The sequence below is a fragment of the Arachis stenosperma genome, chromosome 8 (genome assembly GCF_014773155.1).
Source record: "Arachis stenosperma cultivar V10309 chromosome 8, arast.V10309.gnm1.PFL2, whole genome shotgun sequence".
Lineage (NCBI taxonomy): Eukaryota > Viridiplantae > Streptophyta > Magnoliopsida > Fabales > Fabaceae > Arachis > Arachis stenosperma.
In genome coordinates, this window is record NC_080384.1 from 45,019,963 (window position 1) to 45,038,115 (window position 18,153).

Here is an 18,153-nt window from a genome sequence, read left to right on the forward strand (position 1 = left end):
AAAAAATTAGTTTAAATATTTTTATGGCTAATTATTTTATTAAAAATATATAAAACAACATATATAAATATATAATAATTAATTTGATAATTAGTTTTTAATATTCATAAAACATTTTATAAAACGAATATAAAAAAATATTCACATCACAAAATTGAAGCGGCTCCAAAAATGGGCTATTTTTTTTATAATGGATTGGAGGAATGTGTTATGCCTAATCATAAAAAATTATTAGAAATTACAAATCAGAAGCTCAATTTTGGGTAGGAGTAGAAGACTAAGGATCATATTTTAGATAAGAAAAAATATAGATAGACGATGAAAATATTAAACAATGTGAATAATAGATATATCGGATGTTTATTTCATTAAGTGTACGGATTTTAATATTAAAATTTAGATAGTTAATTTGGAAATGTAGTGTGTTTTTATTTGATTGGTGATTGTTTATATAAAAAATTGAGAGTCATTTTGGGTGTGGGGTAGAAAATGAGAGCCGGTTTTTGGTAAGAAAACAAAAAAAATAAAAAAACCCAAATCAGAAGATCCAATTTGCTTGTTAAAAATTTTTTTTAGTGTTAGAATACAAATCTGATCCTCATATTTATAATTTTTTTTATAAAAAAAATAAAAATCATAAATCTGATTCTCAAATTTGTAGTATCAATACAAAATAAAAATACACTAAATTTTTATATAATTAAAAAACGCTACTTGTACTACAACACAAAAAATAAAAACTCCAAAACATATCTCGTATTTTATGAATTAATTTTTTTTACATTATCTTCCATACTAAAAAATGTTAAAAATCGTCATTAAAAATCTGACGATATAAACATCACTAGTAATTGTTTATCGGCGAATTTTAAGAATTCGACAATAATTCTAATACGAATTGCTTCTAGAGTCGCCATTTTTATTGACCAATTATCGTCTAAAAATTTCGACGATAATATATATCATGTAATAAAATATTCTTAAAAAAAAACTATTGAATTATCTCATGCGAAATTTGACAATAATATTTGTTTTAATAAAAATAAAATTACGATGCTAATCATACTTCTCACTTAGGTCTAGTCTTATTATACTCTTATATTTGGTTTTGTTGAAAAAATACCAATTTTAAAAAAATATATATAGTAAAATAGATTATATGAATGTAAAACACAATATATATAAAGTAGACCAACCAACATGTGTAAAATTTTATTTTTGATTTGGGAGTGGTTATTGATTTAATGCTTGCATCATACACAATGGAAACAAAGATGATACCTGTTTACATAAATATTTAAATTTATCTATTAATACATCATATTTGAAATTTTTTATTTAAATTATTTAAATATAATATTTACAGAAATATATAATATAAGATGTATTTATGTTTATTTAAAATAGATCATATCTCGAGTACAATGTCTAAAATAATCTTAACTACACATCTCGAATACATTGTACTTTGGATATGAAACAACGAAACAATGCACAATTCAGATGCTACCGGCATACATTTAAAATGCAGAGATCGAATATTGTATATCCGAGATACGTGCTTAGTAGAAAAGCAAGCACAGTACCACAGATGCATTCGAATGTTATATAAGAAGTGTGTAGCCGAGAACATTTGCTTCATTTTACATTTTTTTGAAGTTTAGATAATTTTAAAAGCATACATGGTTAGACAAAGGGATTACATTCGATCAGTGAATATTAACAAGTTAAATGCAGCCTGACATGTGGTCGGAGCACTGAATTTTGAGGTCGGTTTATGTATCTGTTACTTTTAATAGTTAATATGTTTTGATTTATTTAATTTAGTTAATTAGTTAATTAAATGTTTAGTATTTATTTGGATGAGATTTAATTTATTGGAACAATAGAATATTAGAATTTGATTAGGTATATATGAAATAATTTTTATTTATTGTGTTAGTCTATTATAAAATAATTACAATTTTATTTGTTATTCTTAATTAAATAATATATTCTCTTGTGTATTAAATTAATTAATGATATGAAATAATTTTTATTTGTCGTGTGAAATAATTACGATTTTTATTTGTTATTCTTAATTAAATAACGTGCATTAAATTAGTTCATGCTTAAATTTAATTAAGTTATATTCATAATTATTTTATTATAAAGTAACATTAAACATAATAGGCAATAAGTTTCAGAAGACTAATGAATAGTAGTTGTTCAGTCACCACGGTTGTTCTTGGCACGTCATGTGACTTTGGAATTTTTGCCACCTGAAGTGCTACCAGCTTATACTAGGGAGGCCGAGTTCGGACACGCAGTAGAACTAAGGGATTTCATCTTCACTAATAACTTACTCTCTGCGTTTGTGGAGCGATAGAGACCAGAGACCCATATTTTTCATATTTCGTGGAGCGAGATCACCATCACACTCCAGGATGTGGCATATCACCTTGGATTGCGCACAGATGGTGATCCGATAGATGGCTGTACTAGAGATTTTCAGTAGTTTCATGGGCACCCCACATGGCAATGAGTTGCAAATTCGCTCGGTGATAAGCTTCCACCCCAGTCCGAGGATAGGAAATAGAATTTCAGGCTGAAAATGACTTGGCTCAGGAATAGGGTGGCCCACATTCCACTAGGGGCTGATGAGGCTACTCTCCGCTAGTATATCATATGTTACTTACTTATGTTTATCGAGAGATACTTGTTTACAGACAATTCTGCCAAACTTGTCCCTCTGAGATGGCTGCCATTTTTAGAGGACTTTGACAGCTGCAGATGGTTGTTACGGGACTCTGCACTACTGTCGCACACCTATCATTCATTGTGCAATGCCACCAGGCGTGATACGACATACATTGCCAGGTGCGTGCTGTTAGTCATATCGTGGATCTACCACAAGTTCTCGACTTTATGTCCTGCCAGATACGATATTCTCGAATTTCTTCTTGCTTCGAGGTAATTATTTAATGTTTAGTTGTAATAATAAGAATGTGCAATATTAAAACTAACTGTAATTTTTTTTATTATTAGGTTGGCAGGACTTAGACAATAGACTCGGGACCACCATCATGACAGAGCCTTTAGATTGCGGTGCAAGATGGATGCGCTGAGGTTTAACGAAGTACGACGTCTAGAATCTTCATATGTTATACAACAAATTAATTTTCTGGTAGCCTGATCAACACCGTGCTTGGTAAGATATGTGGAGGGAGCGTGGCCACCAGCATAGCATGGTCACCATTGAGGGTGACCCAGATCGTCAACCCCTGCAAGACTACTTGTTGTGGTGGCAGGGAGCATACAATGTTCGTTTTCTCTCTAGTGATGAGGTATTGGTTGATCCGAGGGTTACGGTCCCTCTGGCGGATATTCTCTTAGTAACCCCGAGATAGCGGAATGCGTTAGACCTTCTATAAGATGCTCCGTATCGCAGGCGACGGGCATGTGTTAGACCCTCCAGTTACTACCCAGCAGGATGTCCCATCACCCACATTCTTTGATGGGCATGAGAAAAATATTGCTAGAAACTTCATGCTAGGTCCATCCTCAGGAGCACAGCAACATGATCAATCATTCATAGTAGGATAGTAGGATGACGGCCAAGATATCATGTTTCAGATTGACTTCAATGAGTTGTATGACCTCATGTGTACGCTGACAGATATCATTGACAACTTCGTAGATAGATATCGTTGTAGAATAGATATGTTGGTCCATCAAAGAAGCGAGCTTCCACATTTAGGGCACCAACATATTGACCTGGGCACATGGTGAGTCCTGTCAATCAACAGCATACTCATGCACATTGAGGCTATACTCAGAAATTTCTGACATATGAGGCTACACAGGCGGATCCAGTATATCCTTCTGTACCACCTACAAGAGTGTTCCAGGCGATTGTGCTACCTCCTCCACCTCCAGGTTATCAGTCACTCCCACCATCAGGATATCAGTCATTCTCTCACCCTTCACAACACCAGCCTATGATTTATCCTCGACCCACTCGACTTCAGCGACAGACACATCCACCTGCATGTGGGACGGGCCACCAGCTTGATCACCATCCTGGACAGTCGTAGTGACTTCACTGTAACTCTTTATAGTGCTTTATATCGTGTATTCATTTGCTATTTGTTTTTTGGTACTGATAGCCTTTAGACCTCTTGTTACTAGCTAAATTATGTAGTAGTTGCTTATGTTTGCTATGTATATTATATTATTTATCAGAATGCTATATTTGAAAACATGAAAACTTAAAAAGAAAATAGAAACAACACACTTTATTAAAATGAGTAAAGAATTAGACACAAACGTCAAAATTGCATAAACTTTTTGAATTTGACATGAAACAAGACTACTTTCCTATTAAAGTATTGTATCACTGATCCAATGTTGGAGCGCTAGGACATCCTTGCCTCATATGACCTTCCCGACGACAAGATTGCACTTCTTCTCAGATCTCTAAACAGTGTCCATCTCATTACGTAGTCATGTCGATACCGATCGTCCTTTCTCTTTCCTGCGCATAGATGGATTTGGCTTGAGCTTTGTACCATACCACAGGGCCCACATCTTCTCGTCCGGTATAGGAGAAAACTCAATCTCATAAACTTTGAAAACTAAAACCTTACGGTACACTAGATCAATAAATGTGCCCCACTCAATGCTTGTTGCAAAACATGCAGTAAAAGCATGAAGACAAGGATATTGTAGGGCTTGAAAAACTCCACAGTCGCATTACTGCATGTTGAGCCTAACACGATAAAAAGTCTGGCTCCAGGGACGAATCCACGAATCTAAGAATGGAGGGGTCAAAAATTAAAATTTTGTATAATTAAATATAATATTATATATTTAATAATAGATATAATTATAATTAGTTTTTTAATTAAAAAATTAATAAATACTTGTCAAATAAAAAAATTATCTCAGTCTTTATAATTTTTTCACAATTTTTTATGGTTTTATATCTAATAAGATATAAAATTATTTATTTTTAAATGTTTTTTTAATTAATTTACTTTATTAAGTATTTATGTGATAGTGAGTTATATTTTTATGTTTCTTATCATTAAAAAATATGACATAAAATAATATAAATTAATTGTACTAACAAATTTGTTATGTGAATCTTAAATATATTAAAGTATTTTTATATAATAATAGAAATAAAAATTAATAGAAAAATAATAAAAAAGAAACAACTAAATAAAATTAGAAAAAAATATTATTATAAATAATATTAAAGTATTTTTTATATGATTATAAATGTTAAAATTAATTTTAAAAAAATAAATGTAAAAAAAACTCTAAATCAACTAAAAAATATAAATAATATAAAGGTTCAATTATTTTGTCGATCCCTATAGTTTCACTGAATTTTCAATTAGGTCTCTATACTTTTTTTTTTCTTTTCGATTGAGTTCGTATACCATATCAAATTTGTAACACCCTAACTTTTAGCACCTCATGATCGTACTAAAAGTTCAAGCGTTACTTACCTCTAAACCTCTTTATTCTATACTATTTTTATTTAATATTGAGCCTTCGCGAATAAGAATCGAAACTTTCACTAAGAAGACGAAGAGTCAGTACTTTAAATCATTTAATCCCAAAATTACATATATCCACGTAGCATTATGTACATAGACTTACTCAAAGACCCTCAAATATAATTCCTACCCCTCTAAAAACCAAAACAATAAATGACGAGGGAAAAATAAAATCTAAGAACTCAACTTGTAAATAGAATATTCTATACTCTTGTAGTTCTGCACTAAGCCTTCGCACCTGTAGCTGAAATGGTGGAAATAAGGGGTAAGAACTGGGGAGTTCTTAGTAGGGTCGGGATGTATAGTCATATCTGTTTTATATATACTTGGTCAGCAACAACAGTCAACAAAGTACGAGCCAATTCAACAATTATAGAACACAAAATTCAATCACAAGCATACACAATCATAGAAAATACACTCACAAACAAATATGCGCAAACAAGTATGATGCATATCTATCCCTAGTGCAGGTAATGAGCTCATCTGTCGGTTTTGACCCGCTCTCGAAGCAACTCAGCAACCTTTATCTGAGTTTGGTTTTCAGTGTCATAACCTCTATAAGCAACCTCTGTCTTATAGGTGCGACTCTCTTGAGCCGATGTATGCAAACATAACCTCTGTAAGCAACTTCTGTCTTACAGGTGAGACTCTCTCTAGCCAATGTATGTAGCGATAACCTCTATAAGCAACCTCTGTCTTACAGGTGCGACCATCCCTTGGATTGGTCGATGTATCTCTGGAAGCGAATCTCGATGGACTCACCAGCATATCTCTGCTCGTTTTCAGCAGGTACATAATCATCATAGCTTGTTCTTTCTTTCATTTCTTTTATTCCTACTCTTTGTTCTCATGTGACAAAGGTTCTTAGATTCTTTTAATCTTTTCTCTCTGCTCTTCTGTGACAGAGGGTTCTTTAATATTTTTTTTCCTTTTATTTTCTTTCTTCTTCTTTCGTTCTTATCGTTCATAATATAAATCATCCTCGTATTGTTCCCTCGCCTTTCCCTAAGTGTCTTATGAAAAAGAATTATAAAGTTCTTTAATTAAGTTTGCGTTCTGTAAAACTTTTAGGATTACTTTGCTTGCTTGCTTACTCATTAATATTACACATTATAATATTCTTACAAAATAATATCTTTGAGAAATACTAATTATAATAATGATTTATTTTAATATAAATGAATAATTTTAAAGAAGTATTTAAAATAATATTTATAATCTTCTTTTTAAAACTCAATTTATAAGACCTTATTTTTAAACATTCACTAATTACTTTATAAATCACGAACTCTTTAATATTTTATTTTTAACTTTAGTATTTTATAAAATTATATTTGAACCCCACTTATTTTCATATTTATAAAAATAATCCTAATCTTTTATAAAATACCCATTTTTATCCCCCGAAAAATACAATTTAATTACTAATCTTTCTCTTACATCAAAATTGAAATCTTTAGTCATTTCTTTTTAAAATATTACTCGTAATTTAATCTATTTTTGAGTCATTTAATTATCGATTTTTTTCAACTTTTAATTTAATCTTTCAACTACTAAATCTTATCAATTTTCTCTAAATACCATATCACAACAGTCCCAAAAGTTTTCTCTTATATGCTATTTTCATATAAACAAGGAACAAGATCGGGGAACAATTAGTTCACTTTTCAAGAAAGAAACCCCAAACAAAACTTTAAGATAAACTATGGAAAAACAAGATACGTGACCGAGCAACCCCGAGATGCAATTTCTAACGTTCCCAAAATCCATAATTCGCATCACCTATTAATTCTATTTCATATATGACAATCCATTAGTGTTTTTGTATGCACAAATTATTAGTATTAAGTTGGCGTGACCTAATATAGTATTAACTTGTGCCTATTAGTGAGTTGCGGAGTGTTTGATGAGGTTGAGAATTCGCGAAAAATCTGTTTAATATAATATGGTTGGGAATGATGAAGTTACATCATGTTGAAGTTTAAGTAGCTGAAACTCTAAAGTTGGTATGAGTTTAATATGCAAATGATATACCCATCGTTCAAACACTAGCCTGTCTTGTAATCTTTCTGCATCAAGTCTATCTTATATTTTCTGCTTTGCACCAGACTTTTTCTCTATATTTTTAAGCATAAGAATATCTTGAATTTAAAAATTATATATATATATATATATATATATATATATAATAAATTCAAGAGTTAACAAAAATAATTAAATAAAATTTTATAATTATTGAAGTTTAATTTAATTATGATTTATTTTATTATTTTAAATTATCTATTAAAAATTATTTTGATAGTTACGGTTTAAATTAATTATTACTACTACTACTTAAGTTCCTATTGGGCCGAAGCCATCCATTACCGAACAAAAAGAAAAGGAAATGAAATGTTATGCATGTATATATGTATATAAAACTAATGACACGTTTCCTCTAAAAATATATAACACCAAGACACATACCCCCTATTCTTTAATCACCTCATCATCTCTCATATTCTCTATAGAACCACCGAACCAAAAGAAAGGAAAAATAGAGAGAAGGCCGTGTGGATTCCATGGTACCTCCAAGTTTTTGAGTTTAATTTCTTGTGATTCGTAATTTCAATAAAAAATTTAATTCGATAAAAGTGTTTATATCTTTTTTCTTTACGTATTAGCATTATTTTTGTTCGATAGAAATTGATGGTGATATAGCTCTCTTTCACCGGTAAGTGCATCGAGTCATTCAAGTAATACCTCAGGTGAGTGAAGATCGATCCTCCAAAAATTGTTGGAATGAGCAAGTAATGATTATCCTATATAGATCTTAATCAAACGAATAGAAAGATAATTGTTGTTGTTGTAGGTGCATAAAACAAAACAATAAAGGAAGCAGTAAAGAACCGATATAGAAACAGTGAAAAGAAATCAGTTAAGACTTTGGAGATGCTTTATCTTTTCGGATTAATACTTCTTATCAACTATTTTAAGAATGAATGATTCATTTTATGACAAAGTTGTAAATGATTAACGCCATGGATCATGGTCAATTAATCTCCTCTAATTCATATCAAACGTCATGGATCGTGATCATTCAATATAAACGAGGGTGAAACTCACGCAATTCATTCTCACTTGATCCTACTCAAAACGCCACAGATAAGGTCAGATCTTTTGGATCGGAGAATGAAGCTCAATGTTATAGCCTTAACACAATAGAAACCTCATCATCCAGTACTAACGAGATTATAAGTCACTTATCCCAATTAGCCCAGATGAATTATTGGTCTAGGTAATGCATTCTCAAGCTTTAACTCAATACTATCCGAGTTAGGACTCATAAGAGCTCATGTAGAATAAGAGGTCATACTCTCGTTCCATCCCAAATTCATTAGATGAAGAACGACAGTACATCCTAGAATAGAATCAAACATATATTAAAATAGAGAAGTAATCATATTAATCCATAGGAATCAGCAGAGCTCCTAACCTTAACTTAGGAGGTTTAGTTGCTCATAATTTACAAAAAAAATTTAGATGTAAAGTATGATACAGTTTTGTTGATTTTAGGGGGAAGAATATGTAGACGTTATTGAATTAGAGAATGATGCTATGTAATTGATTCATGAGGTGCGAAATTTATATTATTGTTGGCACAATTCTAACGAGTTAGTGGAAATTAATTATTTAAGTGTGTTTCGTGTTAAATATTATTTTTCTGAATGGATTTGCAGTTGTCGGATCTCACTGGAATTCCAATAGAGGAAATCTCATACGTAGAATTGAGATTTGTTTTGTTGTAGCAGATACAAGAGTTCTATTCTAATTATGCAAAGAAAGTTGGGTTCGTGACTAGGATTAGGAATGCCAACTTTGACACGACTAAGAAGAAATCAATGATGCCCATTAACCAATTGATACATTGCAATCTTATCGGGAGTCCTGAGTGAAGGCAGCATCTCGGGTAAAGAAAATAACAACCGCCAGATACAGAGCAAAGATGTATGTAATGTTTGATAGACAGAAGGATAATTAGATGGTGTCCAAATTAAAATTGAAGCATACCCACCCGTGTTCTGTCAAGCAAGCTGTGCATTACTACGAGTATAGAAAATTGATCATGCATGTTAAGTGTGAGATTCAGGATAATAATGAGATTAGCATACAGTCCAACAAGACTTACCTCACACTAGCGAACGAGGTTGGTGGGTCATCGAATTTGAATTACTCAAAACAGAATGTGAAAAATTACATTACAAATAATATATGCTATGCCGACAAAAATGCAAATGTTAAGGAAATATTGAGTTAAACAATTTACTTTCTTTTTCTTTTTGATAAAATAAAAGCTTTTATTTATAAAAAGTTAAATGGTACTAATAAATCACATAACAAATTATTAAATCTCCATCTAAATGAAAAAATAAATATTCTATATGTTAAATTATAAACGGAGGAGAAATTTAATATTCGATCATAAGAAATTTTAATGAATAAAAATAAAGATGAAACCGAGTCTTGTCTGTTTTTTAAATTTATACAAATGTACTGTAATGCAATATAGTAAAATATATTTTTTTATTCTCTAAATAGATTTTATTTTTTTTAGATTTGTAAATATTTTTATGAATATCAAATTTTTTTCAAAATGTCTTTCTTCATATTAAAATCCTATTACAAAAACTAAAGCATCTATAAAAAAAATTATAACACCATAAAAGGAATTATTATACTAGAAAAGGGAAGAAAAATCTACCAAAAAATTATTATTGAGATCTAAACTTTGAAAAACAATCGAAAAAGATAGAAACAGAAAATAAAAAATATAAACAAAAAAGAAGAGAGAAGAAAATATGAAAAAAAGAGAGAAGAAAGGAAAGAAGAAAGAAAGATAGAAGTAGTATTTCATATTTAAAACAAGATGGAAATAGAAGAAACTCAAGAAAAAAGAAGGAAAGAAAGGAGAAAGAAAGTATGAAAGAAGAAAAGAAAAAGGAAAAAAACGAAAGAGCTTGAATAGAAAAGAGAAGTAGAGGGCCACCACTATCAAGACTGAAGGGGGAGCAACAACCCTCAACACCAGCAAAGACGGTTAATTTTAATTACAACTTACTTTTTTTTATTTGTTTGTCTGGAATGAAATAGAAATGAAAAGGAGTATATATTAGTATTAAATGTGAATTTTATCTTTTATGTCTATCATGTCATTATTATATATATTATTAAATAGTAATTTAATATTTTAATAATATAAATTAAGAATAATACTGATATAATAATATATTGAATATCATAAAAATTTAATGTAAAAAAGAATGTTACATATATTTAAATATAATAAATAAATATTAAATTTAAATAAATACAGAATATTATTATTATTATTATTATTATAGAAAATAAAGAAGCATAATTACAGATATCATAAAGCAAACTAACAACATTTGATGTTTTAAAATTTAAATCACAACAAATAAAAGAAAATAACCAAAAAAAATCAAAATGGGATGGTACGTACAATAAGGGTGATGGTGGGAATGGGCACTAAAAAAGGGGTTGCTGTCTCCACTTCCGTCCCATTTATGTCCCAAGTTTGGGATCAAAATAAGATGGCGGGTCCATATTTTCTTTCACCCATATATTTTTTTTCAAATAAACATGTAGTCCGGTCTGTAGTCATTTGCATGAAAGATAGCACGACCCTTAATAAAAAAAAAAAATAGGAAACAATGTAATCCCTAACCTTATTATTTTGAAATAACATGATTCTGCTATTAAAAAATTTGTCAAATACTAATAAAATTAATTTAGTGACAGTTTGATTTATAATTTATAGGACACTTTAAACCCTCATAATTTTATAGATAGCAAATGACCAACTACCACTACCATTAATTAATATGCATTCTATATTTCTATATTCAATATGTAGTTTGTTGTGAAAAAATATTAAAAAAGTATTGGATGCATAAGTTATTTTGTAATTAAGTTCAATTAATTTTTTTATATATTTTTTCTTTTTCTTCAACTGATTTTTATTGTATCAATAACTATATATATATATCAACTTGGTTACTAAAACAATTTAATCATATAACATCACCGAAAATACTATATATAATAATTTTTATTTGGATTTAACTCTTTTATTTACTCAACTACTCTAATGATCATTAAAAATAATTTAATTAAATAATTATATAACATATTTTATACCAATAATATATAATACATCAACATTAAACTCTTTATTTTACTAACCAGAACATTAAGAATACATACTTATTTCGGTCCTTAATAATTTATTGGAAAGATTAGCTATGAGGCTCCAATAAAAAAATTATCCATTTCATTTTTTGATATTTAATCTTGTGAGACTGATTAGTCCCTCTATTAGTTATCTCTATCTAAAATAAATTATGTGACACGTTAATCACTAATATATATATTCTATTTAATATTTATAAATAAAAATTATTTAAAAATAATTAATATTTCTTAGTTTTACACAATAAATTTAGCCAATGTATTTGAAAAAATAACAAAAAGAAAACTAAACGTCTTTGACAATTATCTTTAAAAGACGACAAGACTCCCAACAAAAAAAAATTTATCAACCTTATTAGTTGACTATTAACGAATAAATCAATAGTTTAACTTGCTATATGTAGGTTTATTCTGTTAATATAAAAAAATTATTCACATAAGGGTTAACTAATCTTATAAAAATAAAGATCAAAAGTTAAAAAATATTTTTTTTTATTAAAGAATTCATTATCTTTTGAAGTAATTATCAGAAATGAGGTCGTCTAGGGTTTTTTTCTAACATTAATTAGGGGTGTTCGCGACGCGATTTGGATTGATTTTGAGTCAAAAATTCATCCGATTCGAACACTAATTTTACTTGCGATGCGGTTTGAATTAGATAATTTTTTTTTAAAATCCAATCCGATCCGATCCAATTTCAAACGGTTTGGATTGAATTGGATTTGTGGTTTTATAAATTAAAAAAGGAAAAACTACCAAAAGTACCCATAAAGTTTACGAACGCTGACAAAAATACCCATAAACTAAGGAAATTAATGATGTACCCATGGAAGATGAGTTCCGTATGACAAAAGTATCCAAATTCTAATTTTTTGTTTTTTTTAATAAAATTCTCAAACTATCCCCACCCTCAACCTCAACTCACTTTTTTAATCTTCCATAACTCAAAATGCACCTTTAAAACTTGCTATGGAATCCAAAACTACTCCTACAACAGATGAAATGAACCTTTTATGGTGGAAATTTTGAATAATAAACGCAATAGAGGATTGTAGCGCCGAGATTAACAAAAGAATCAATCAATACCGATGAAGAATCAGAGAAAGAATCATAAATGAATAGTTTTTAATTGTTTCATTTATTTTTTCCTTTTTTTTCTTAATTTGAGGGCTTTCTTTGTGTGAAGGGATTGGCGAAAAAAATGGAAAAGAGCTCATCATACTAAATTTATCTGCTAGGAATCGGTCGAAGTCCTCTACCACCACCACCACCACCACCACCATTGATTTTGGCCTGGTCTATTATAGGAGTAGTTTTAGACTCCATGACAAAGGTTTTAAAGGTACAAGTTGGGTTATGGAAGGTTGAAAAAGTGAGTTGAGATTGAGAGTGAGGGTAGTTTGGAAATTTTATTAAAAAATTAACAAAAAAATTAGGGTTTAGATACTTTTGTCATACAAACCCCATCTTCCATGGGTACATCATTAATTTCCTTAGTTTATGGGTACTTTTGTCAGCGTTCGTAAACTTCATGGGTATTTTTGGTAATTTTTCCTTAAAAAAATTAAAAACATATAACAAATCTTAACATCAAATTTTAAACAATCAACAATGACATAGCAAGTCTCAACAATATTTTAAAAAGCTAACGTTAATATAACAATAGAAATAAAATTATAGGTTAATTAAAATAAATAAATAAATAATATTTTGAACATAAAATATTTATTAAATAATAATAATACATAAATAATATAAAAATATATAACAAATTAAACATGTTATAAGTATAATTATAAATATAATAATAAAATAAAAATATTATAGCACATTATGCAGATTGAATTGGATTGGATCGATTATGAAAAATAAATTTAAAATTCGATCTAATCCAATGGTATACAAAAAAATAGAATTCAATTAAATTTAAATTAATATAATTTTAATTAATTTTTAATTTAGATTAAATTAGATGAACGGTTTAATTTAGAGCAATTTGGATTTTCTAACACTTCTAACATTAATAATATAGGCAGCGAATGGTGATCAAGTAATTGAATTTGATCATCAACTTTTGTGATGGTCTTATGTGAAATGGTTGGATTTCACTCTGAGGTGTCGTTACCACTGAACTGAGATTTTCCGAGTGCAATACATGATTGTGACACCTCAATGCTTCAATGACAGTTTAGAAATCACATCACATGCAATGTAGTATCTCTCATCGTACCGAAAATGATGTCTCTATTAATAATTAATTGCCAAATTGTTTAGCAAAATATATTTATTTAAAAATAAAAGTAAACTCTCTTTTTAGTAGTAGATATTACGTGCATTGAATATAAGAATTCATGAAAAATATTGTAATTATAATAGACCAATATTATTCCACTGGAATTGAATTCTTTGAATTTTAAATTTCACTCTAAAAAATAAAATGTAATATTTAATATAAGAAAAAAATTATACTTTATTTTTTAAAATAAAAATTTAAAATTTAAAAAATCCAAATTCTATTTTACTTGGGACGTAAAGAAGTTTTCTAATGTGACATTAAATTCTGATAACATATTACATAGAATCCAGTCGTCACCTAATAATTAATCTTCATTTCCCTTTATGTTCAGAATTCAGATCAAGATCTCACTTCTAATATTAAAGTCACATTCCTTAATTATAACAAAACAAGCATTTCAGATAGAGGAACAAATCTTTCTATGGTTCAAGCTTGTCCACTAATGTGTGTCTCTATATGCACATGTGGGCGTTAGTGTATGCTTTTAGATGGTGAATTAATTATAGAGAGAATGATACTCCTCTCTTCTTATTTAAATGGCACTTTTTTTGTTAGTTATAAAATGTACACTTCTTTTCATACATAATTAAAATAATATATACTTTAGTCTATTTTATCAAAATATCTACAAAAAATATTATAATTTTATTAGTAATAATTATTTGATTGGTTCAAATAATTAATAATAATAATAATAATAATAATATACAATATAAAATATATTTATTATTATTGTAATAAATTTTATTTATTTTTAATATTTTATCACATAATATTTTAAAATATTTTAACTAGTTACAGAAATTTTGTATATATTTCATGATTAATAATAAAAAATAAATAAAATTTATAATAATACATTTTATATTATTATTTTAATTCACCAAATAAATATCACTAGTATATAATAATGATTATTTATAAGTATTTTGGTCAAATAGATTAAAGTGTATGTTATTTTAATTTAAAAAAAATAAAAAAAATATCATTTAGATATCTCATAAGAAAAAGAAATTTTTTTAATTATATTTAAATAATTTTTTTTACAGGAACAAATTCAGATTAATAATAAGTCATCTTTTCGGTGGTCCTACATTTCAAATAATAGTGCACTTTTGAGTCATATTGCTAATTATGTTTTAGAAAAATAAACTAGAGAACTTATCATAATACAGCATCTTGGACCAAATTTCTTGAACTAATCCAATTATACGCCACTAGAACATTCAGTAGATTTTATACTACTTTACCAATGTGCATGACCCTAGGCATCACTACTTTAGGCACTTCTTGTGTATAGTTTTAATTAATTAAATATATTATTTTGCAATGGTATATGGTCTGCACTATAGATTATATTCTCACACTGATGGTGGTCAATATAGATCTCAAACCATGTATGTATTGCTAGAAGGTGGAAATTCACGTGCAATCGATTTTATATGAAGTTGTTTTTGGATGAATGACACGTATTATTATTTATTATTTAATTTAAAAAAAATTGGTTTATTTTATACAAAACAATTAACTATAATTTCTCAATTTAAATTAGTCAATTTATTTTTAAAATAAAATACGGTAAAAAATTTACTATCATAGTTATATTAATTGATTTTTTTAATTAAATTATTTATATAAAATAAATCGATTTTTTTAAACCAAATAATAATATGTGTCATTCATCCAAAAATAATTTCATGTGAAATCGACTACAAATAAGTTTCTGCCTTATTAAAATAGTCTATTATTCTTTAGATGCACCAACTACGTTTCAAATTAATATACTTGCACTTTTGTATTAAGATTTGTTATAAACAGTACCAACAATCAAATAAAAGGCTTTCTTTTTTATAATTAAAAGTTTAAATAGATCCAATATCAGAGATTCTACCTTTAAACTTTTTGAAAAGTTACAAGTGTAATTGAAGGAAAAAAATATTTATAAACAACTATCACCAACAACTATTCAAACAAGAACTATTTACACATCATAATAATGCTTGCTAACGTGGGGCCTCAAAAATATGGTTGAATAATCACATAACTAACTAGGTGCGGTCTATGGTGGCCATAAATATACTGTGCCTATAATGATTATATATTTTCCACCAATTAGTAAACTACACGTGGATAGAAAAAAATTGTTTGATTTTGATTTTCATGTTACTAATGATGGTAAAATTGTTAACTAGACACGGTAAATGTGCTGGTGTGATTAAATCTGACTTCATAGAAATTTTGTTAAAAAAAAATAAAAATATAAATAATTGATGAAAAAAAATTGAAGCAGGGTTTTATGGTAATTTTATATGTAATAATTATAATGTATCGTGTAATAATTATAATTTATAATATAATAATTATAATTTTATATATGTAATATTTATAATTATATATTTATTATATTTAAAATTATATAATTATTTTAGCTATAATTAATAAATATTAAATAAAATAATTTTAAATTATTTAAGTTGATTTTTATTATTTTTTAAATTATAAATTATAAATTTTAAATTCTAAATATGAGTAATTGATATAAATTATAATAAATAAAAAATAAAAAATAATTTTTTAATCTAACATTTATTTTTAGAATTTAGAATTAATGTTTAATTTACAAAAGATTTGTGGATAACAAAATAATTTTTTTTTTTATTGTTTTATTTTTTTTAAATCTATTTTATGTTGCAAATAGATTTACACATCCAAATTGTTAGATCACAAAATAACAAAGTTACCACCACAATAAATAAGTATAAGTTACTGCACTTACTTTATTACTAATCCTTATTAGCGCTTCATTAATTCTCTTTTCAATATTAACAGAGATTGCCACATGTTAGTTTTTTATTGGCAAGTCAAATATTAGCCACCAATAATCATCACCACTATTGTGGCCACCAGAGACCTGGCCAACTAAGTATACAACAATTTACGGATTTTTTTGGGATTAAATTAAAAAAATTATTATTTCTCCAAAATATTAATTCCAACTTTAAATACGAGAATTTTTTTTTGCTTCGCATCCATTCGCCTAGTTATGCAACAAACTGCATTATCATTAAGCAATTTATCTAGTGATTCGGCGAATTGCTAGGAAATTCGTCCAATTATAAAAGTTCGCTCCCTCTTCTCCTCGCCCAATTACTTGTATCATTTCCTTTTTTATTGTTCTCTCAAAGGAATATAAGTACTGATTCTTAGCCATCATTTTAATTAAATTTATTACTTCTTCAATAGTCTTCTTCATATGGAGTGATTCTTCAGCTGAGTTATCTAAATCTTTTCTTATAATAGGAGTAACACCATCATAGAAAATTTGGAGCTGTATCTAATTGGAGAACATATATGGGAGATACCGTCTTACCATCTCCTTATATATTTTCCATGCATCATATAAAGACTCTCCATCTTACTGTCTGAGTGTCTAAATGTCTGTCTTCAGTTTTGTCAACCTTTATGGGAAAAAAACTTGGTTAAGAATCTACTAACCAACTCATTCCAAGTCTCAATGCTTTTCTTGGGTTGAGTTTCTAGCCATTGCTTGGCTCGATCTCTCAGAGAAAATGGGAACAAGAGCAGTAAATATTCCATTGATCTTGACTGTATCACATATTTAGAAAAAATTAGAGATGTGTTGATTAAGGTCTTCAAGAGGTATCTTATTGAACTGATAGTTTTGCTAAACTAAGGTGATTAGTTGAGGTTTCAGCTCAAAATTGTTGGCATTCGCAGTAGCTGTCACGATGCTACTCCTACAGATTTTAGGATTGGGAGAAGTGTACGATCCAAGAGTTCTTCTGACTGGCTGGGCATTATTGAGATTGTTGATAACAATATAATCATTGTTCTCTGTCATACTGACATCAGCTTCCTCTTCAATTTTGTCTTCAGAGTCTTTTTCAACTCTCTGAGCTTTAGCTTGTTTCTTTTGTCTCTAAAGAATTATTTCAATCTCAAGATCATATAGAAGAGGTTCATTATCCTTATTTCTCTGTATAAACACTCAGAAAACAAGAAAAGAAAAAGCAAAATTTCCTACGTCAAAGT